At 47.7% G+C, this 23,611-nt stretch overlaps 3 long non-coding RNA genes across 4 annotated transcripts; all 3 read right to left on the bottom strand.

Annotated features, from left to right (window-relative positions):
• Positions 1–7,557: 7,557 nt before the first annotated feature.
• LOC146760137 (uncharacterized) lies at positions 7,558–10,349 on the bottom strand. The gene is made up of 3 exons (XR_014948398.1): positions 8,878–10,349; positions 8,571–8,775; positions 7,558–8,462 (listed from the first exon to the last, which is right to left on the bottom strand). It is a non-coding gene; the product is annotated as an uncharacterized LOC146760137 (long non-coding RNA).
• Positions 10,350–11,508: 1,159 nt separating this feature from the next.
• On the bottom strand, positions 11,509–20,102 carry LOC116653687 (uncharacterized). 2 transcript variants are annotated; one of them, XR_014948397.1, is made up of 7 exons: positions 19,141–20,102; positions 18,448–19,107; positions 15,463–18,339; positions 15,155–15,360; positions 14,764–15,046; positions 11,862–12,066; positions 11,509–11,753 (listed from the first exon to the last, which is right to left on the bottom strand). It is a non-coding gene; the product is annotated as an uncharacterized LOC116653687 (long non-coding RNA). The 2 variants fall into 2 exon arrangements; XR_014948396.1 differs by lacking the exons at positions 11,509–11,753; positions 11,862–12,066 and having other exon boundaries at positions 14,802–15,046; positions 18,448–20,102.
• Positions 20,103–21,424: 1,322 nt separating this feature from the next.
• On the bottom strand, positions 21,425–21,958 carry LOC146760136 (uncharacterized). Its single transcript, XR_014948395.1, has 2 exons — positions 21,778–21,958; positions 21,425–21,669 (listed from the first exon to the last, which is right to left on the bottom strand). It is a non-coding gene; the product is annotated as an uncharacterized LOC146760136 (long non-coding RNA).
• Positions 21,959–23,611: the final 1,653 nt, after the last annotated feature.

Below are 23,611 nucleotides of genomic sequence, written 5' to 3'. Positions count from 1 at the left end.
TCTGTTAAGTGCCAGAAAGGGCAGGTATTTTTAGACAGATACGGTAAACTGTAGCAGTACCATGCAGCTGCATAGACTGTATATCAAATGGATATGTCACTGTACGTATCTGCCTGTCATTAGGGAAGTACATACGCTGACAGTTGTTTTTTAGTTTAACAAGAGGCAAGATTTTCTTTGAAAGGAGAGAGGAGACTAACTTAAATATTAACATTGTTTTCAGTCATTTAAGTTACATAGTTCTCACCCCAGAAGCTTTGATCATGTATAATCCCGCTGAAAGGCTGAAATGTAATCAGCCTCACATACATTATGTTGCAATGTTGTGGCACTAGCGCATGACAGAATTTTATTTTCCATTAGTTCATTCTTTGCTGGAAATATAAACACTCTATATGCTTAATAGTCCAAAAAATGAATGTTATTGCTTTTTAAAATTGCCTGTTAATGAGAATTCTGCTTGCTATTAAAAAATTGAGTGCCTTAGGACCATCTTTCAAATGCTGACATACCTATTTCCAACATCAACAGCGTTAAACAATCAAAACAAAATCATCCCTGCTTGTGCTTTTACTAAAAGCAACCAGGTTTTCTAACTGATCAAAATGGATGTTTATAGCATCTAGGGAGCCAGGACTGACTTTTAAATGGCTTCTCACTGAACTATGAACAATTTTCTATCAGGTCTGGTGCAGCAGTGTTGGCTGTGGAAACATGTGCGGAACAAAGATAGTCACTTTTTCAGGAGGGAAAAAAAAAAAGCCTGCTGTTCTAAATGGCTTCTTTTAAGTAGGAAAGATGTAGGAAAGGCTGCATAGCCCTGAATCATCAAACGTATGCCAATGCTTGAGAAAAATCAAGTTCCTTAACGTAGGAAAAACTGTATTTTACTTTCTAAGCACAAAAAGGGTCTGCTTTTCCATAACAGCCATGAGCTCAGTTGGAATTAAGGATTCCTATCATTTCTAAAGATCAGTGCCACTCACTGTGACTCATCGCACAGCAGTTGAAACAACATAGTTTCCAGTGCCTAACAAGCCAGATCTTTTAGGACAGTGAACTTGAGTGGAAACAAGTCCAAGTGAGGGATGATTGTAAAAACTCCTGTAAATTGAATCTACAGTTATTCCAGGAATAGAATCTGAAGATGAAGATCCTTTTTTATTTTGGTTTCTGTCCTAATAGTTACAGACACTGGAACTGTATTCATACATACTCTTCTTTTCATCTTACCTGTAAGATGTTATCCCCACTCCTTCTCAAGCCTTCTTTTTGTAATTCATACTGCTGACTTAGGTAATGAAAAGGGTTAATTGACAGAATTGTTAATGAGAAACTCACCTTAATTTGAGCAAGAGTTTGTGCAATTTTGGTCTGGCAAGAGTCATAGTGGAGTATTTTCACCTCTTTCAGGAGTGAATGGCACACGAAAGGTGTCAAGGAACGTGAAGCCTTTGGAAAGCTCAGTGATGGCAGTTGTATCGGAGTCAGAAGGCTCGGGCCTCTGCTGTGTTTGTGTCTGAAGGTGCTCCTTCTTTGGACCATTGCTATTCTTTTCTGTAAAGATGTAATGAGGTGATGTTCTTCATCATTTGGCATATGCCAAAGGAAGAACTGTTGCTGTAGGAAATCTGGCATTGTTTTCTTTAAATTTGCTGTGAGAGGTGAAATTATTAGGAAAGAGCAATAAGAAAGGCTGTAGGAGCTGTGAGTGAAAATGCCTTTTTTTCATGCACCCCATACTGCTGTCATACAGTCATGCAAACAAGTTCTGGAGCTTACCTGGAGGCTGCAGGGAGCTCAGGGCTGTCTGCTGGACTCCTTCTGTTGCCCCAGCACAGCCCAGTGGACACCGGCCCAAGTCCTTTCCTTTTCCTCAGAGTTCAGGGTTCAGTTGCCAAGGACCCCGTACACTCCCAGCTGAACTGAAAATCGAAACCAGTTCAGTATGAAACAAATATATTTCTTTCATTTTTCTTGCTTAAACAAAAAGGTCATAACTACATAAAATATTATATTGGATCTGAAAAAAACAGACTGCTCTCCAAGCCTAAAATGCAAGATCAGATTTCCCCAAATAGCAGGAGGAGGAATCACTTCCCCCTCATTCATCATTTGGTAGCTCACACTATAAATCTTAATTCTCTTCTCCTGCAAGAAAAGATGTGAAACTGCTTGTCTGAGTTCCAGACATTGTAGCTAAAAGCCACTCTGGGACAAGGAGGATGAAGGAATGAGGAGAAAGAAGAGCTTATGTGCTCATCTGTAATAATTGAAAAACTAATGAATAACTAAATGCATTCAGCTCCATAAATGGAGCTGGTGCTCCCTGGGCTTGGGTGCCAGGTGGAAGAACTGGATGCTGTGCTTGCTGATCAGTCCTTTGCCCCAAGTGGCCCAATGTCAGCAGAGACCCAGCCCCTCATTTCTGAACACTTCACTGCCACACAGCTCCTCTGGACGTGCAGAGAAGGCAAAGCAAAACTCTGCCAGGGTGAAAAAGCCTGTAGCCTACAACCCAAGGAGCCATCCTGGAGCCCTGCTCTGAACCAAGCCAAGAGTTTTATTTTCTTTCAGTAGAAAACTGTTACTTTGTACCTTATGGCCACAAATAGATCTACGATAGACTGCAGACATGGAGGAGAGAAGATAATTCCTGTATGAAAAGACTTTAAAATAATTTTGCTCATCTGCTTTACTAGTGTCTGGAATAAAGATTAAGTGCCAAGTATTGAAGTATTGGATACTGAAAGAATGAGGGGAGTAAATCTCCTTGGTACCGTCAGCCTTGTTACTAAGGGTAAGGAAATTAAAACCTGCTTGCTGAATTCTGTTCTCCTACCCTGCTTGTCTAATAGCATCCTGTAGCACTCTAAAGTGATGCAGCTGTTAATAAACCAGAATCTAATATTAAAAACATGGAAAAACAAGGAAAACTACAGAGGTTGAAACTACACCATCTTAAAATTAACTGAGGAGAAAGATGATGATATAATCAAAGTCTTTACACTTTTTAACACAGCAAATGATATTAACTCAAGTTGCCATTTGCGAAACAACCAGAAAAGCATTTACTTGTTAGTTAATTAAAAAACAGATTCAGAGCAGACGTTTCAAAGAACTTTTTCATATACTGGGTTATTCTGAAAAAGTAACTTTTCCAAAGAGAAGAAAAGATTAGTGGCACACTCAAGAAGGAACTGAAGTCACACAGCAATAGGCTATAGAAACAATCTGGGCTTTCCGTTTGAAATGTCTGACTTATACATGTTTTAAAATGGTTTTCTGGATTCCTCACTGCCCTTGGTTTACATAAATTAATGACACAAATTCTGCCAGCAAAACTGCACATATATTGCAGCCTTGCCTAAGAAAACATATCCTGACACAATACAAATCTAATCTCTCAAGATACCTCTTCAAATAAAACTGAAAGTAGATGTTGTTTTTTTTTTCAAGCATTACTGACCAAAACAGCTACTAGTCTTCTATGCGTGTTCCCTTTCTCTCAGATGCAGGAAAAATAACAAAGAGCAATTCCATGATAAAACTTTCGGAAACTGATTCATTTTCAACTACAGTTCATTCCCTTTGTCAAACTGGGTCATTTTGCTGCTTATCTTCCATTTAAGTTGTGTAAAGTCATTAACGTTCACCCTAACCTTCAAGAACTGAAATCAGAAGCTTAATTTAGTGCTCGGCTACTAGGAATTCCAGAAACAAGATAGTTCCCAAGTGCTGCACAACCTGAAAAACCAAGTCTGCTACTTGCATGTATTGCATTTTCAGGTTTTCATGAAGAGCTGATGTTTGAAAGTCTTCTGACCAGTTAGAGAGTCCAGCAGCTCTGGCTGTCTTACAGGCCAAACAGGAAGACAGACACTAGAGCTGAGGTTTAGGAAAACTGGGGCTGCAGTCACTCCTAATAATAATCTGCATCCATTCTGTGTACCTTGAGGCCTTGTTTTTAAAGCATCCTGCATCATCCTCCTCTAGCTGATCCTTGGTGTATGTAACAGGTAGCTTTTGTTTCAGCTGCTCTGCTAATCTCATGCTCCTATGAAATGGCTGTTGACGAGGTGAGACCCTTTGTGGAGCTGCCTGCTGCAGAGGACCTTTAGTTTAAATGAAAATGACAGCATTTCAGCAAGTGCAATTGTAAACTCTGTGACAGAATATAGATTCACAAGGAGAAGTAATTCTTGCTACTGTCATAAAACACTGCCTTTTTCCAGATGCCAGCACCATTTGGTGCCGCCAAGATGGGAGAAATTCCTAACACCATCTACTGGCAAATGCTCTGAACTGAAAAAAAAAAAAAAAAAAAGCATTCATTTCTTTAGACTGGATCCCAAAAGAAACTGGTACATGATCACCTTTCAGATGTGCATGATTCATTGGCACCCTAACAACATCTCTCCCACTGCATTTGTAGGGAAGGAGCCTGAAGAATGAACTGAGCTTCCTTCAGCCCATGCGTAACATTACTTTTCAATGCTGACTTGATGTAGAAATAACCATGGTTACTCTGCTCTCTACAGCTCTCTTCCCCTTACTGGGAAGACTGTGTGAGAATGTGGGCCAACGGGAAGGCTGAAGGAGTCTGAATGCCGGAGATGCAGAGCGCTGACAGAGGACGTGCCTATCAGAGAGGAAATCAGGAGAGGTACAGCTGGGATAACCTTACAAAGGAACAAGGAACTATAAAAGAATTTTTATTTAAAGACTGCTTCAGCACTATGTTCACTGTAAGTCTCATCCAACCATTACTGTATAAGAACACTTGATTTTATGCTGTCAAGAATTAAAGCAAGCACTAGACAAAACATATTGGCAGGGAGGTTTGATTCATGAAAACTTTAGTAGTATCACTGTAGAACTGTCCTTCCTGAAAGTGATGACACAGTGGTTGACTAAGAGTTGATAGATACTAAGCACAGTCTCCTGCTTATTGAGCTGGAGTGAGTCAAAAGTAACATAGCCCCTCAGTTGGACTAGGAGATCTCTAGGGGTCCCTTCCAACCCTTACTATTCTGTAATTCTGCGACCAGTGGATTCCCTATTTTTTCACATATATTTGTTAAAAGATAACTGTGAGACTCAGATTAGGTTCTAATAAGGATATTCACAATGTCATGTTCAATTCACTTTGGTTGTATTCTCTGTGTAAACCGTCCCAAAGATGTCTAAATCCTTCCATATGACAATTAAAACAGAGCTAGACTGAGTGATGTTATGCTCACTTATCAATTGTTCAGCCAAAACCCACATCGGAGCCAGGACAAAATATTCACAGACAAATCAGAAACTGCGGAGTTCCAAAAGCTCATCTCACATTTTTTCCTTATCAATGTCATGTCCACTCAGGACAAATGAGAGCCTGATCCTAGTCCTCTGCCTAAATGGAGAGGTATCTATCAACCAATCACTCTCCTGGATAGACTATGCTATTTGAAGCAGTGGTCAGCAGCTTCCAAGCTTTCAGACAATGATGGTGATTCATTACCACTTAAATCTTCACAATTTCCTCTTATACTTTACCAGAGAGAGGGCAGAAACTGAAGCTAAATGCCAAAAAAAGCAAGAATTAGGTACAAGCATGATGTAACACAGTAAACTCCAAAGCCAAGAGTTGTTCAACAAGCCAAATTGCATCCCAGTGAGCTGTTTGAGACCATAAAACCATCAGCTCTGAGAAGCTGTACTCTACATCAGTGCCAAACACCAAGTACTGCCAATGAGTCAGGATAGTAACTGTATTTCACTTTAAGGAACCTGGACATTTGGGAACCTTTCACACGCAGTGCGCACTTTTCTCCCTGCCTGCATCATCAGCTGAGAAGCCAACTGTGCTCCCACAGTTTGTTGAATTCACTCAATGACAAATTATGATACTCTGAAGAAATTTTAACCTAAAAAGCAATGATCCATCCCATGGTTCTCTACTGTCTCAAGAAACATGGCCTCCAAGTGTCACTATGCTTCAACTATACCTGTTTCTTACCATGCAGGAAGGCAGAAGTCCACCTCAGGACAGTTGTGTCACTCGGAGTCCTGTAGAAAGGCACAAAGCTCCCTGCTAAGTATCACCTAAGAAGCAAAAACACAGAAGAAGGTGAAATGTTTTGTCCAGTCTTCTGTCCACCATACAAATTTCCTACGTTTTGTAATGAACAAGCCTACATACCCACATTTCATGTTTGGTCTCTCCCCATTTCAGTTCTGTGTATATGAGTTTCTTAGTAGAATTATTAAAAATATATATATGATATCTTCTCCTCTGGGATATATTCCTAGAATCTTCTATTTTTCCAAATTTTGACTTATGCAGACATATAAACACAGCCATTGACTCAGCTGGCATAAATCAGTCTGGTTCCACTGAAGTTAATGAAGCCTCAGGGTGCTGATTTATCACTTCATAATAAAGTTCTGTACAATGATGTTTTGCATTTAAGATGCAGTTGTTGGAGTATACAGTGCTTTTCTCCCTTATTTTTCAAATTGCTCATTCCTTCTTTTCCTGAGGTATTCTGATCATTTTATTGTCTCTTTATTTCACATTGGGTGACCTCAAATTGTTTTTGGTGGACATCGCATTTGGCAGACTTCAATCTTACGTTTGAGTAGTAATGCTTAAAAAAGAGAGAGAGAAAATGGAGACAAGCATTTATCTCAAGCTGTTAATCCATACTTGCCTGCAAACACACACTCACCAAGACCTCTGTGCAGCAGTATTTCAGAGTATGCACCACTGAGTCAAAATGACTGATCCGCCTTTATCAGCAGGATCTTGTCAAACGAAAAGATTGCTCCTAGCTATGCGGTGGAATCAGTAAATCAGACACTACTGAAGATGTGATGACTATTATTGTAAGATTTATTTAAAAAAATAAAATAAAAATCTAGTTTTGGTTAGTGAAAGCTAACTACAGGCTTAACTTGTGCCGCTTCATCAGCACTCCACAAGAATCGGTGCTGGTTGGCAATGATTTAAAATAGATGAAAATGCAATTAAGCTCTGGGAAAGCATAAGCTAATTTATCCATTAAATAGTAAATTAGGAGGGGAAGACTTCTGTACTGCAGAATAAAAGTTTACAAAACATTATATCTGTGTCTACATTTAATTAAAATAATTATTTAACCTCATGCAAGACTTTAAGGCTTATGATTTCGATTCCACTCTTTTCAATTTGTCTAGGGGCAGCTTGCTTGTGATGTTTTGGAGACAGCTGAGAAGATCAGCTATCTGGTCGTGATATGTTCTGCCTATGCCCTGGGTGGTTTGGGGTCAGGTATATGCACTGACAAGTTTGCTGGACCTTGGTACAAAGGTACGTCTGTGATTGCAAGCTCTGGGAATACAGTCTGGACAGATAATGATACTTTTTTTTACATGGTTTCTGTCCTAATAGTTAAAGACGCTGGAATTATACTCATACATACTCTACTTTTCATCTTCCCTGTAAGATGTTATCCCGACTGCTTCACATACCTTCTTTTCATAATTCATGCTGCTGATTTGGGTAATGAAAAGGGTTGATTGGCAGACCTGTTAATGACAAACTGACCTTAATTTGAACATTTGTGCAATTTTGGTCTGGCTGGAATCGTAGTGGGGTATTTTAGCCTCTTTCAGGAGTGAATGGCACGTGAAAGGTGTCAAGGAATGTGTGAAGCCTTTGGAAACCTCAGTGATGGCAGTTGTATTGGAGTCAGAAAGCTTGGGAGGTTTGGGCCTCTGCTGTGTTTGTGTCTGAAGGTGCTCTTTCTTTGGACCATTACTCTTATTTTCTGAAGGGGGTGATGCTCTTCATGATTTAGCATCCACTGGCAGTTCCTGGCTGTGAAGGGAGAACTTTTGCTGTAGGAAATCCAGCATTGTTTTATTTAAATTTGCTGTGAGAGGTGAAATTGTTGGGATGTGTGTGAAAATGCCTTTTTTCATGCACCCCACGCTGCTGTCATGCAAACAAGTTCTGGAGCCCGTGCAGCAGTGCTGAGCACGGAGCTGTCAGGCACCGCCTGTCCAGGGGCAGACAGGGCTGGCAGCAGCGGGTGCAGGCCTGGGCTGGGCCTCACAATGTGGGGCAAAGCTGTTCCCAATGGGGAGTCCAGGAGGGGACACAGGTTTCCCAGGACAGACCCTGAAGTACTAAAGATGGAGAGGCACTTACTGGTACATAACTTATCATTATGCTCCTTTTAAACTGTATTGTCCTTTTCAACTGTTTATTGTCCTGACTTTGAAAAGAGTCCAAACGGAGCAACTGGAATGGACCTTCATGCTGAACTCGAGCCCTTCTTCTCATCCAAACCAAAGTCTTCTGCTTCTCCAAAGGCACAGCTTGCCCTGTAGCTTCTCATGACACTGCCTGGAGGCTGCAGGGAGCTCGGGGCTGTCCACACAGCAGTTCAGTGGACACCAGTCCTAGTCCTGCCCTCTTCTTTAGGCATCACCTATAGGAGGCAAGGAGATTGGGGCTGTTTGCTGGACACCTTCTGTTGTCCCAGCACAGCGTCTTAGCGGACACCAGCCTCAGTCCTACCCTCTTCCTTAGGACTCACCTGGAGGCAGCAGGGAGCTCAGGGCCATCCGCTGGACTTCTCTTGCCCCAGCACAGCAGTTCAGTGAACACCATTCTCAGTCCTGTCCTCTTCCTCAGGATGCATCTGGAGGATGCAAGGATCTTGAGGCCTGGACTCCTTCCTTTATCCCAGCCACAGCAGCTCAGTGGATACCGGTCCTAGTCCTGCTTTCTTCAGGGCTCACCTGGACGAGGCACAGCACTCAGGGTTATCCACTGGACTCCTGTTTCCACAGCTCAGCAGCTTAATGGACACCAGTACCAGTCCCACCTTGTTTAGGGCTCACCTGGAGGCTGCAGGGAACTCGGGGCAGTCTGCCAGGCTCCTTCTGTTGCCCCAGCACAACACAGTGGACACCAGTCCAAGTCCTCTCCTTTTCCTCAGAGTTTGGGAAAGAAGAAGGGAGAGGTGCTGGGGAAAGATGGGAAATCGGGAAAGAAGGGGGTGTGGAGCAGCAGCCGTCCCAGGGGCTCTCTGGCGGATGGTGACATTTCAACGCCAAAATGGAAATCGAGAGCCCCTGGTGCGCCTCCATCGCACAAAGCGACTTCTCCGGGGAAGCGTGATGTTATAGCGCTGGCCCCGGCCTGATGGAGGCGGATCCACCTCCATCGGCTCTGCCTCTGGAGGCGGATCCACCTCCATGGGAGAAATGCCGTCCTCAGGTGGATCAATTTCCATTGGTTCAATCTGGCTGCTGCTCCTCTGAAGCTTAAGCTTCTTTAGCGGAGGAGGATCCATCCTCCTCCAGAAAGGTGGGAGGGAAGGAGAGAAAGAGAGCACTTTATAAATCGCTTCTTGGGTCAGGAGGCCACAAGATGCAGGACGCTCAGACTGAGGGTCTGTTAACAGGGGCACCGTCCACACAGCTGGTTGTCAGGGAGGTGCCTCGTGACATCACTATGGCATGACAATGTGACCATAAGAATGTCCCACCATGTCCAAAATATGGCTGTGCCGAGCAATTGGAAGGTTTTGGGCTGAGAGTTGCCCTAGCTGCCACTCAGTGGGATTTTGCAGGGTCCTGTTTTCAAATCAGTTCTCTTGAATGTTTTCATCGATGACTCCAATAAAGATCTGTACGTTATGTTACATTTGTGGATGATGCTACACTGGGAGTAGTGTTAACTCTCCTGAGGACAGAGAGGCCTCATGCCTGGATCTGACAAACTCAAGGGTTGTTTCCATGTGCATGAAGAAAAGCAGGTGCTGGTTCTGCACCTGGGATGGGGCAGCTCTGGCTCTGTGTACAGTCTGGGGGACGGGAGGCCAGAGCACAGCCCCAGGTAAAGGAGCTGGGGTTTCTGTCTGCCTGCAAGTTGAATCTGAGGCAGCACCGTGCCCTGGAGTCTAAAGGGTCAACCAGACCCTAGGGCACAGCAGGCCCAGCGCTGCTGGTGGCTGCTCAGCCTGGTGTGGCCCCACTTCCAGCACCGAGTTTAGGTTGGGTGCCTCAGTGTAGGACATAAAATTGTCAGAGAGCAGCTGGTGGAGCCTACAAAGATGGGGGAGGGTCTGGAAGACAAAGGGTGTGAGAAGAAGCTGAGATCACTTGGTCTGTTCAGCCCAGAGAAGAGATCTCTCATGGTAGTCACCAGCTCCTTGAGCAGCAAATAAGTTGTTAGAACAGCTCCTAGTTGGATGAGAGAACACGTTCTGGCTCCGTTTGTATAGTTTTTTATATTATAAAGAGAACTGGGACAAATTGAAAGCACCTAGATGCTACTTGGTAAGGATACGGGAGTCAGCAGGGAAGCCCACGCTGTTAAAGGCAGAAGTCACCATCCTAAGCCCATGTTCCTCTTTTCTAAAATATACATATAGATAAACAGATTTTTTAAATTCTTCTTATCATTTTTTAAACAGAGTAAATAGTCGATTCCACTCTTTTCAATTTGTCTAGGGGCAGCTTGCTTGTGATGTTTTGGAGACAGCTGAGAAGATCAGCTATCTGGTCGTGATATGTTCTGCCTATGCCCTGGGTGGTTTGGGGTCAGGTATATGCACTGACAAGTTTGCTGGACCTTGGTACAAAGGTACGTCTGTGATTGCAAGCTCTGGGAATACAGTCTGGACAGATAATGATACTTTTTTTTACATGGTTTCTGTCCTAATAGTTAAAGACGCTGGAATTATACTCATACATACTCTACTTTTCATCTTGCCTGTAAGATGTTATCCCGACTGCTTCACATACCTTCTTTTCATAATTCATGCTGCTGATTTGGGTAATGAAAAGGGTTGATTGGCAGACCTGTTAATGACAAACTGACCTTAATTTGAGCATTTGTGCAATTTTGGTCTGGCTGGAATCGTAGTGGTGTATTTTAGCCTCTTTCGGGAGTGAATGGCACATGAAAGGTGTCAAGGAATGTGTGAAGCCTTTGGAAACCTCAGTGATGGCAGTTGCATCGGAGTCAGAAAGCTTGGGAGGTTTGGGCCTCTGCTGTGTTTGTGTCTGAAGGTGCTCTTTCTTTGGACCATTACTCTTATTTTCTGAAGGGGGTGATGCTCTTCATCACTTGGCATCCACTGGCAGTTCCTGGCTGTGAAGGGAGAACTTTTGCTGTAGGAAATCCAGCATTGTTTTATTTAAATTTGCTGTGAGAGGTGAAATTGTTGGGATGTGTGCGAAAATGCCTTTTTTCATGCACCCCACGCTGCTGTCATGCAAACAAGTTCTGCAGCCCGTGCAGCAGTGCTGAGCACGGAGCTGTCAGGCACCGCCTGTCCAGGGGCAGACAGGGCTGGCAGCAGCGGGTGCAGGCCTGGGCTGGGCCTCACAATGTGGGGCAAAGCTGTTCCCAATGGGGAGTCCAGGAGGGGACACAGGTTTCCCAGGACAGACCCTGAAGTACTAAAGATGGAGAGGCACTTACTGGTACACAACTTATCATTATGCTCCTTTTAAACTGTATTGTCCTTTTCAACTGTTTATTGTCCTGACTTTGAAAAGAGTCCAAACGGAGCAACTGGAATGGACCTTCATGCTGAACTCGAGCCCTTCTTCCCATCCAAACCAAAGTCTTCTGCTTCTCCAAAGGCACAGCTTGCCCTGTAGCTTCTCATGACACTGCCTGGAGGCTGCAGGGAGCTCGGGACTGTCCACACAGCAGTTCAGTGGACACCAGTCCTAGTCCTGCCCTCTTCTTTAGGCATCACCTATAGGAGGCAAGGAGATTGGGGCTGTTTGCTGGACACCTTCTGTTGTCCCAGCACAGCGTCTTAGCGGACACCAGCCTCAGTCCTACCCTCTTCCTTAGGACTCACCTGGAGGCAGCAGGGAGCTCAGGGCCATCCGCTGGACTTCTCTTGCCCCAGCACAGCAGTTCAGTGAACACCATTCTCAGTCCTGTCCTCTTCCTCAGGGCTTTTCTGGAGGATGCAAGGATCTTGAGGCCTGGACTCCTTCCTTTATCCCAGCCACAGCAGCTCAGTGGATACCGGTCCTAGTCCTGCTTTCTTCAGGGCTCACCTGGAGGAGGCACAGCACTCAGGGTTATCCACTGGACTCCTGTTTCCACAGCTCAGCAGCTTAATGGACAGCAGTACCAGTCCCACCTTGTTTAGGGCTCACCTGGAGGCTGCAGGGAACTCGGGGCAGTCTGCCAGGCTCCTTCTGTTGCCCCAGCACAACCCAGTGGACACCAGTCCAAGTCCTCTCCTTTTCCTCAGAGTTTGGGAAAGAAGAAGGGAGAGGTGCTGGGGAAAGATGGGAAATCGGGAAAGAAGGGGGTGTGGAGCAGCAGCCGTCCCAGGGGCTCTCTGGCGGATGGTGACATTTCAACGCCGAAATGGAAATCGAGAGCCCCTGGTGCGCCTCCATCGCACAAAGCGCCTTCTCCGGGGAAGCGCGATGTTACGGCGCTGGCCCCGGCCTGATGGAGGCGGATCCACCTCCATCGGCTCTGCCTCTGGAGGCGGATCCACCTCCATGGGCGAAATGCCGTCTTCCGGTGGATCAATTTCCATCGGCTCAATCTGGCTGCTGCTCCTCTGAAGCTTCAGCTTCTTTAGTGGAGGAGGAGCCGCCATCCTCCTCCAGAAAGGTGGGAGGGAAGGAGAGAAAAGGAGCTCTGGATAAATCGCTTCTTGGGTCAGGAGGCCACAAGATGCAGGTCACAGACTGAGGGTCTGTTAACGGGCACTGTAAACACAGCTGGTTGTCAGGGAGGTGCCTCGTGACATCAGTATGGCATGGCACGGGGACCATAAGAATGTCCCACCATGACCAAAACATGGCTGTGCCGGGCAATGGGAGGCTTTGGGCTGAGAGTTGCCCTAGCTGCCACTCAGTGGGATTTTGCAGGGTCCTGTTTTCAAATCAGTTCTCTTGAATGTTTTCATCAATGACACTAATAAAGATCTGTACATTATGTTAAGTTTGTGGATGCCCATGCTCTGGGAGTAGTGTTGACTCTCCTGAGGATAGAGAGGCCTCATGCCTGGATCTAACAAACTCGAGGGCTGTTTCCATGTGCATGAAGAAAAGCAGGCGCTGGTTCTGCACCTGGGATGGGGCAGCTCTGGCTCTGGGTACAGTCTGGGGGACGGGAGTCCGGAGCACAGCCCCAGGTAAAGGAGCTGGGGTTTCTGGCTGCCTGCAAATTGAATCTGAGGCAGCACCGTGCCCTGGAGTCTAAAGGGCCAACCGGACCCTGGGACACAGCAGGCCCAGCGCTGCTGGTGGCTGCTCAGCCTGGTGTGGCCCCACTTCCAGCTCCGAGTTTAGTTTGGGTTCCTCAGTGTAGGACATAAAATTGTCAGAGAGCAGCTGGTGGAGCCTACAAAGATGGGGGAGGGTCTGGAAGACAACGGGTGTGAGAAGAAGCTGAGATCACTTGGTCTGTTCAGCCCAGAGAAGAGATCTCTCATGGTAGTCACCAGCTCCTTCAGCAGCAAATAAGTTGTTAGAACAGCTTCTAGTTGGATGAGAGAACACGTTCTGGCTCCGTTTGTATAGTTTTTTATATTATAAAGAGAACTGTGACAAATTGAAAGCACCTAGATGCTACTTGGTAAGGATACGGGAGTCAGCAGGGAAGCCCACGCTGTTAAAGGCAGAAGTCACCATCCTAAGCCCATGTTCCTCTTTTCTGAAATATACATATAGATAAACAGATTTTTTAAATTCTTCTTCTTATCATTTTTTAGAACACAGTAAATAGTCGATTCCACTCTTTTCAATTTGTCTAGGGGCAGCTTGCTTGTGATGTTTTGGAGACAGCTGAGAAGATCAGCTATCCGGTCGTGATATGTTCTGCCTATGCCCTGGGTGGTTTGGGGTCAGGTATATGCACTGACAAGTTTGCTGGACCTTGGTACAAAGGTACGTCTGTGATTGCAAGCTCTGGGAATACAGTCTGGACAGATAATGATACTTTTTTTTACATGGTTTCTGTCCTAATAGTTAAAGACGCTGGAATTATACTCATACATACTCTACTTTTCATCTTCCCTGTAAGATGTTATCCCGACTGCTTCACATACCTTCTTTTCATAATTCATGTTGCTGATTTGGGTAATGAAAAGGGTTGATTGGCAGACCTGTTAATGACAAACTGACCTTAATTTGAGCATTTGTGCAATTTTGGTCTGGCTGGAATCGTAGTGGGGTATTTTAGCCTCTTTCGGGAGTGAGTGGCACATGAAAGGTGTCAAGGAGTGTGTGAAGCCTTTGGAAACCTCAGTGATGGCAGTTGCATCGGAGTCAGAAAGCTTGGGAGGCTTGGGCCTCTGCTGTGTTTGTGTCTGAAGGTGCTCTTTCTTTGGGCCATTACTCTTATTTTCTGAACGGGGTGATGCTCTTCATCACTTGGCATCCACTGGCAGTTCCTGGCTGTGAAGGGAGAACTTTTGCTGTAGGAAATCCAGCATTGTTTTATTTAAATTTGCTGTGAGAGGTGAAATTGTTGGGATGTGTGTGAAAATGCTTTTTTTCATGCACCCCACGCTGCTGTCATGCAAACAAGTTCTGGAGCCCGTGCAGCAGTGCTGAGCACGGAGCTGTCAGGCACCGCCTGTCCAGGGGCAGACAGGGCTGGCAGCAGCGGGTGCAGGCCTGGGCTGGGCCTCACAATGTGGGGCAAAGCTGTTCCCAATGGGGAGTCCAGGAGGGGACACAGGTTGCCCAGGACAGACCCTGAAGTACTAAAGATGGAGAGGCACTTACTGGTACATAACTTATCATTATGCTCCTTTTAAACTGTATTGTCCTTTTCAACTGTTTATTGTCCTGACTTTGAAAAGAGTCCAAACGGAGCAACTGGAATGGACCTTCATGCTGAACTCGAGCCCTTCTTCCCATCCAAACCAAAGTCTTCTGCTTCTCCAAAGGCTCAGCTTGCCCTGTAGCTTCTCATGACACTGCCTGGAGGCTGCAGGGAGCTCGGGGCTGTCCACACAGCAGTTCAGTGGACACCAGTCCTAGTCCTGCCCTCTTCTTTAGGCATCACCTATAGGAGGCAAGGAGATTGGGGCTGTCTGCTGGACACCTCCTGTTGTCCCAGCACAGCGTCTCAGCGGACACCAGCCTCAGTCCTACCCTCTTCCTTAGGACTCACCTGGAGGCAGCAGGGAGCTCAGGGCCATCCGCTGGACTTCTCTTGCCCCAGCACAGCAGTTCAGTGAACACCATTCTCAGTCCTGTCCTCTTCCTCAGGGCTTGTCTTGGAGGATGCAAGGAGCTCGAGGCCTGGACTCCTTCCTTCATCCCAGCCACAGCAGCTCAATGGACACAGGTCCCAGTCCTGCTTTCTTCAGGGCTCACCTGGAGGAGGCACAGCACTCAGGGTTATCCACTGGACTCCTGTTTCCACAGCTCAGCAGCTTAATGGAAACCAGTACCAGTCCCACCTTGTTTAGGGCCCACCTGGAGGCTGCAGGGAACTCGGGGCAGTCTGCCAGGCTCCTTCTGTTGCCCCAGCACAACCCAGTGGACACCAGTCCAAGTCCTCTCCTTTTCCTCAGAGTTTGGGAAAGAAGAAGGGAGAGGTGCTGGGGAAAGATGGGAAATCGGGAAAGAAGGGGGTGTGGAGCAGCAGCCGTCCCAGGGGCTCTCTGGCGGATGGTGACATTTCAACGCCAAAATGGAAATTGAGAGCCCCTGGTGCGCCTCCATCGCACAAAACGGCTTCTCTGGGGAAGCGAGATGTTACACCGCTGGCCCCGGCCTGATGGAGGCGGATCCACCTCCATCGGCTCTGCCTCTGGAGGCGGATCCACCTCCATGGGCGAAATGCCGTCTTCAGGTGGATCAATTTCCATGGGTTCAACCTGGCTGCTGCTCCTCTGAAGCTTAAGCTTCTTTAGCGGAGGAGGATCCATCCTCCTCCAGAAAGGTGGGAGGGAAGGAGAGAAAGAGAGCACTTTATAAATCGCTTCTTGGGTCAGGAGGCCACAAGATGCAGGACGCTCAGACTGAGGGTCTGTTAACAGGGGCACCGTCCACACAGCTGGTTGTCAGGGAGGTGCCTTGTGACATCATTATGGCATGACACTGTGACCATAAGAATGTCCCACCATGTCCAAAATATGGCTGTGCCGAGCAATTGGAAGGTTTTGGGCTGAGAGTTGCCCTAGCTGCCACTCAGTGGGATTTTGCAGGGTCCTGTTTTCAAATCAGTTCTCTTGAATGTTTTCATCGATGACTCCAATAAAGATCTGTACGTTATGTTACAGTTGTGGATGATGCTACACTGGGAGTAGTGTTAACTCTCCTGAGGATAGAGAGGCCTCGTGCCTGGATCTAACAAACTCGAGGGCTGTTTCCATGTGCAAGAAGAAAAGCAGGCGCTGGTTCTGCACCTGGGATGGGGCAGCCCTGGCTCTGGGTACAGTCTGGGGGACAGGAGGCCAGAGCACAGCCCCAGGTAAAGGAGCTGGGGTTTCTGTCTGCCTGCAAGTTGAATCTGAGGCAGCACCGTGCCCTGGAGCCTGAAGGGCCAACCGGAACCTAGGGCACAGCAGGCCCAGCGCTGCTGGTGGCTGCTCAGCTTTGTGTGGCCCCACCTCCAGCACCGAGTTTAGGTTGGATGCCTCAGTGTAGGACATAAAATTGTCAGAGAGCAGCTGGTGGAGCCTACAAAGATGGGGGAGGGTCTGGAAGACAAAGGGTGTGAGAAGAAGCTGAGATCACTTGGTCTGTTCAGCCCAGAGAAGAGATCTCTCATGGTAGTCACCAGCTCCTTCAGCAGCAAATAAGTTGTTAGAACAGCTCCTAGTTGGATGAGAGAACAGGTTCTGGCTCCGTTTGTATAGTTTTTTATATTATAAAGAGAACTGGGACAAATTGAAAGCACCTAGATGCTACTTGGTAAGGATACGGGAGTCAGCAGGGAAGCCCACGCTGTTAAAGGCAGAAGTCACCATCCTAAGCCCATGTTCCTCTTTTCTAAAATATACATATAGATAAACAGATTTTTTAAATTCTTCTTCTTATCATTTTTTAGAACACAGTAAATAGTCGATTCCACTCTTTTCAATTTGTCTAGGGGCAGCTTGCTTGTGATGTTTTGGAGACAGCTGAGAAGATCAGCTATCCGGTCGTGATATGTTCTGCCTATGCCCTGGGTGGTTTGGGGTCAGGTATATGCACTGACAAGTTTGCTGGACCTTGGTACAAAGGTACGTCTGTGATTGCAAGCTCTGGGAATACAGTCTGGACAGATAATACTTTTTTTTACATGGTTTCTGTCCTAATAGTTAAAGACGCTGGAATTATACTCATACATACTCTACTTTTCATCTTCCCTGTAAGATGTTATCCCGACTGCTTCACATACCTTCTTTTCATAATTCATGCTGCTGATTTGGGTAATGAAAAGGGTTGATTCGCAGACCTGTTAATGACAAACTGACCTTAATTTGAGCATTTGTGCAATTTTGGTCTGGCTGGAATCGTAGTGGGGTATTTTAGCCTCTTTCGGGAGTGAGTGGCACATGAAAGGTGTCAAGGAGTGTGTGAAGCCTTTGGAAACCTCAGTGATGGCAGTTGTATTGGAGTCAGAAAGCTTGGGAGGCTTGGGCCTCTGCTGTGTTTGTGTCTGAAGGTGCTCTTTCTTTGGGCCATTACTCTTATTTTCTGAAGGGGGTGATGCTCTTCATCATTTAGCATCCACTGGCAGTTCCTGGCTGTGAAGGGAGAACTTTTGCTGTAGGAAATCCAGCATTGTTTTATTTAAATTTGCTGTGAGAGGTGAAATTGTTGGGATGTGTGTGAAAATGCCTTTTTTCATGCACCCCACGCTGCTGTCATGCAAACAAGTTCTGGAGCCCGTGCAGCAGTGCTGAGCACGGAGCTGTCAGGCACCGCCTGTCCAGGGGCAGACAGGGCTGGCAGCAGCGGGTGCAGGCCTGGGCTGGGCCTCACAATGTGGGGCAAAGCTGTTCCCAATGGGGAGTCCAGGAGGGGACACAGGTTGCCCAGGACAGACCTTGAAGTACTGAAGATGGAGAGGCACTTACTGGTACATAACTTATCATTATGCTCCTTTTAAACTGTATTGTCCTTTTCAACTGTTTATTGTCCTGACTTTGAAAAGAGTCCAAACGGAGCAACTGGAATGGACCTTCATGCTGAACTCGAGCCCTTCTTCCCATCCAAACCAAAGTCTTCTGCTTCTCCAAAGGCACAGCTTGCCCTGTAGCTTCTCATGACACTGCCTGGAGGCTGCAGGGAGCTCGGGGCTGTCCACACAGCAGTTCAGTGGACACCAGTCCTAGTCCTGCCCTCTTCTTTAGGCATCACCTATAGGAGGCAAGGAGATTGGGGCTGTTTGCTGGACACCTTCTGTTGTCCCAGCACAGCGTCTTAGCGGACACCAGCCTCAGTCCTACCCTCTTCCTTAGGACTCACCTGGAGGCAGCAGGGAGCTCAGGGCCATCCGCTGGACTTCTCTTGCCCCAGCACAGCAGTTCAGTGAACACCATTCTCAGTCCTGTCCTCTTCCTCAGGATGCATCTGGAGGATGCAAGGATCTTGAGGCCTGGACTCCTTCCTTTATCCCAGCCACAGCAGCTCAGTGGATACCGGTCCTAGTCCTGCTTTCTTCAGGGCTCACCTGGAGGAGGCACAGCACTCAGGGTTATCCACTGGACTCCTGTTTCCACAGCTCAGCAGCTTAATGGACACCAGTACCAGTCCCACCTTGTTTAGGGCTCACCTGGAGGCTGCAGGGAACTCGGGGCAGTCTGCCAGGCTCCTTCTGTTGCCCCAGCACAACCCAGTGGACACCAGTCCAAGTCCTCTCCTTTTCCTCAGAGTTTGGGAAAGAAGAAGGGAGAGGTGCTGGGGAAAGATGGGAAATCGGGAAAGAAGGGGGTGTGGAGCAGCAGCCGTCCCAGGGGCTCTCTGGCGGATGGTGACATTTCAACGCCGAAATGGAAATCGAGAGCCCCTGGTGCGCCTCCATCGCACAAAGCGACTTCTCCGGGGAAGCGTGATGTTACGGCGCTGTCCCCGGCCTGATGGAGGCGGATCCACCTCCATCGGCTCTGCCTCTGGAGGCGGATCCACCTCCATCGGCTCTTCCTCCGGAGGCGGATCCACCTCCATGGGCGAAATGCCGTCTTCAGGTGGATCAATTTCCATCGGCTCAATCTGGCTGCTGCTCCTCTGAAGCTTAAGCTTCTTTAGAGGAGGAGGAGCCGCCATCCTCCTCCAGAAAGGTGGGAGGGAAGGAGAGAAAAGGAGCACTGGATAAATCGCTTCTTGGGTCAGGAGGCCACAAGATGCAAGTCGCTCACAGACTGAGGGTCTGTTAACGGGCACTGTAAACACAGCTGGTTGTCAGGGAGGTGCCTCGTGACATCAGTATGGCATGGCACGGGGACCATAAGAATGTCCCACCATGACCAAAACATGGCTGTGCCGGGCAATGGGAGGCTTTGGGCTGAGAGTTGCCCTAGCTGCCACTCAGTGGGATTTTGCAGGGTCCTGTTTTCAAATCAGTTCTCTTGAATGTTTTCATCGATGACATCAATAAAGATCTGTACGTTATGTTACATTTGTGGATGATGCTACACTGGGAGTAGTGTTGACTCTCCTGAGGGTAGAGAGGCCTCATGCCTGGATCTAACAAACTCGAGGGCTGTTTCCATGTGCATGAAGAAAAGCAGGCGCTGGTTCTGCACCTGGGATGGGGCAGCTCTGGCTCTGGGTACAGTCTGGGGGGCAGGAGTCCGGAGCACAGCCCCAGGTAAAGGAGCTGGGGTTTCTGGCTGCCTGCAAGTTGAATCTGAGGCAGCACCGTGCCCTGGAGCCTGAAGGGCCAACCGGACCCTGGGACACAGCAGGCCCAGCGCTGCTGGTGGCTGCTCAGCCTGGTGTGGCCCCACTTCCAGCACCGAGTTTAGGTTGGATGCCTCAGGATAGGACATAAAATTGTCAGAGAGCAGCTGGTGGAGCCTACAAAGATGGGGGAGGGTCTGGAAGACAAAGGGTGTGAGAAGAAGCTGAGATCACTTGGTCTGTTCAGCCCAGAGAAGAGATCTCTCATGGTAGTCACCTGCTCCTTGAGCAGCAAATATGTTGTTAGAACAGCTCCTAGTTGGATGAGAGAACAGGTTCTGGCTCCGTTTGTATAGTTTTTTATATTATAACGAGAACTGGGACAAATTGAAAGCACCTAGATGCTGTTTGGTAAGGATACAGGAGTCAGCAGGGAAGCCCACGCTGTTAAAGGCAGAAGTCACCATCCTAAGCCCACGTTCCTCTTTTCTAAAATATACATATAGATAAACAGATTTTTAAAATTCTTCTTATTATCATTTTTTAGAACACAGTAAATAGTCGATTCCACTCTTTTCAATTTGTCTAGGGGCAGCTTGCTTGTGATGTTTTGGAGACAGCTGAGAAGATCAGCTATCCGGTCGTGATATGTTCTGCCTATGCCCTGGGTGGTTTGGGGTCAGGTATATGCACTGACAAGTTTGCTGGACCTTGGTACAAAGGTACGTCTGTGATTGCAAGCTCTGGGAATACAGTCTGGACAGATAATGATACTTTTTTTTACATGGTTTCTGTCCTAATAGTTAAAGACGCTGGAATTATACTCATACATACTCTACTTTTCATCTTCCCTGTAAGATGTTATCCCGACTGCTTCACATACCTTCTTTTCATAATTCATGTTGCTGATTTGGGTAATGAAAAGGGTTGATTGGCAGACCTGTTAATGACAAACTGACCTTAATTTGAGCATTTGTGCAATTTTGGTCTGGCTGGAATCGTAGTGGGGTATTTTAGCCTCTTTCGGGAGTGAGTGGCACATGAAAGGTGTCAAGGAGTGTGTGAAGCCTTTGGAAACCTCAGTGATGGCAGTTGCATCGGAGTCAGAAAGCTTGGGAGGCTTGGGCCTCTGCTGTGTTTGTGTCTGAAGGTGCTCTTTCTTTGGGCCATTACTCTTATTTTCTGAACGGGGTGATGCTCTTCATCACTTGGCATCCACTGGCAGTTCCTGGCTGTGAAGGGAGAACTTTTGCTGTAGGAAATCCAGCATTGTTTTATTTAAATTTGCTGTGAGAGGTGAAATTGTTGGGATGTGTGTGAAAATGCTTTTTTTCATGCACCCCACGCTGCTGTCATGCAAACAAGTTCTGGAGCCCGTGCAGCAGTGCTGAGCACGGAGCTGTCAGGCACCGCCTGTCCAGGGGCAGACAGGGCTGGCAGCAGCGGGTGCAGGCCTGGGCTGGGCCTCACAATGTGGGGCAAAGCTGTTCCCAATGGGGAGTCCAGGAGGGGACACAGGTTTCCCAGGACAGACCCTGAAGTACTAAAGATGGAGAGGCACTTACTGGTACATAACTTATAATTATGGTCCTTTTAAACTGTATTGTCCTTTTCAACTGTTTATTGTCCTGACTTTGAAAAGAGTCCAAACGGAGCAACTGGAATGGACCTTCATGCTGAACTCGAGCCCTTCTTCCCATCCAAACCAAAGTCTTCTGCTTCTCCAAAGGCTCAGCTTGCCCTGTAGCTTCTCATGACACTGCCTGGAGGCTGCAGGGAGCTCGGGGCTGTCCACACAGCAGTTCAGTGGACACCAGTCCTAGTCCTGCCCTCTTCTTTAGGCATCACCTATAGGAGGCAAGGAGATTGGGGCTGTTTGCTGGACACCTTCTGTTGTCCCAGCACAGCGTCTTAGCGGACACCAGCCTCAGTCCTACCCTCTTCCTTAGGACTCACCTGGAGGCAGCAGGGAGCTCAGGGCCATCCGCTGGACTTCTCTTGCCCCAGCACAGCAGTTCAGTGAACACCATTCTCAGTCCTGTCCTCTTCCTCAGGATGCATCTGGAGGATGCAAGGATCTTGAGGCCTGGACTCCTTCCTTTATCCCAGCCACAGCAGCTCAGTGGATACCGGTCCTAGTCCTGCTTTCTTCAGGGCTCACCTGGAGGAGGCACAGCACTCAGGGTTATCCACTGGACTCCTGTTTCCACAGCTCAGCAGCTTAATGGAAACCAGTACCAGTCCCACCTTGTTTAGGGCTCACCTGGAGGCTGCAGGGAACTCGGGGCAGTCTGCCAGGCTCCTTCTGTTGCCCCAGCACAACCCAGTGGACACCAGTCCAAGTCCTCTCCTTTTCCTCAGAGTTTGGGAAAGAAGAAGGGAGAGGTGCTGGGGAAAGATGGGAAATCAGGAAAGAAGGGGGTGTGGAGCAGCAGCCGTCCCAGGGGCTCTCTGGCGGATGGTGACATTTCAACGCCAAAATGGAAATTGAGAGCCCCTGGTGCGCCTCCATCGCACAAAACGACTTCTCTGGGGAAGCGAGATGTTACACCGCTGGCCCCGGCCTGATGGAGGCGGATCCACCTCCATCGGCTCTGCCTCTGGAGGCGGATCCACCTCCATGGGCGAAATGCCGTCTTCAGGTGGATCAATTTCCATGGGTTCAACCTGGCTGCTGCTCCTCTGAAGCTTAAGCTTCTTTAGCGGAGGAGGATCCATCCTCCTCCAGAAAGGTGGGAGGGAAGGAGAGAAAGAGAGAACTTTATAAATCGCTTCTTGGGTCAGGAGGCCACAAGATGCAAGTCGCTCACAGACTGAGGGTCTGTTAACAGGGGCACAGCTGGTTGTCAGGGAGGTGCCTCGTGACATCATTATGGCATGACACTGTGACCATAAGAATGTCCCACCATGACCAAAATATGGCTGTGCCGGGCAATGGGAGGCTTTGGGCTGAGAGTTGCCCTAGCTGCCACACAGTGGGATTTTGCAGGGTCCTGTTTTCAAATCAGTTGTCTTGAATGTTTTCATCGATGACACCAATAAAGATCTGTACGTTATGTTACAGTTGTGGATGATGCTACACTGGGAGTAGTGTTGACTCTCCTGAGGATAGAGAGGCCTCGTGCCTGGATCTTGACAAACTCGAGGGTTGTTTCCATGTGCATGAAGAAAAGCAGGCGCTGGTTCTGCACCTGGGATGGGGCAGCCCTGGCTCTGGGTACAGTCTGGGGGACAGGAGGCCGGAGCACAGCCCCAGGTAAAGGAGCTGGGGTTTCTGTCTGCCTGCAAGTTGAATCTGAGGCAGCACCGTGCCCTGGAGTCTAAAGGGCCAACAGGACCCTGGGACACAGCAGGCCCAGTGCTGCTGGTGGCTGCTCAGCCTGGTGTGGCCCCACCTCCAGCACCGAGTTTAGGTTGGGTGCCTCAGTGTAGGACATAAAATTGTCAGAGAGCAGCTGGTGGAGCCTACGAAGTTGGGGGAGGCTCTGGAGGGCATGGGGTGTGGGGAGCTGCTGAGGTCCCTTGGTCTGTTCAGCCCAGAGAAGAGGAGGATGGTGGTAGACCTCATGGTGGCCTCCAGCTCCTCCTTAGGAGCAGAGGGGCAGTTATGACCTCTGCTCTCTGGTGATAGTGAAAGGACCCGAGGGAAGGGCATGGAGCTGCATCAGGGGAGGGTCAAGTGAATGTGAGCAAAAGGCTCTGCACCAGAGGGCATGGAGCAGCTCCTCTGGGCAGCAGGTCTGGACCTGAGCTGCTGGAGCTCAGGCAGTGTTTGGACAGCATTCTCTTA

The sequence above is a fragment of the Coturnix japonica genome, chromosome 7 (genome assembly GCF_054131305.1).
Source record: "Coturnix japonica strain WE chromosome 7, WE-NBRP24, whole genome shotgun sequence".
NCBI lineage: Eukaryota > Metazoa > Chordata > Aves > Galliformes > Phasianidae > Coturnix > Coturnix japonica.
Note: the sequence above shows the minus strand (reverse complement) of the source record. Positions and strands in the feature narration are given on the sequence as shown.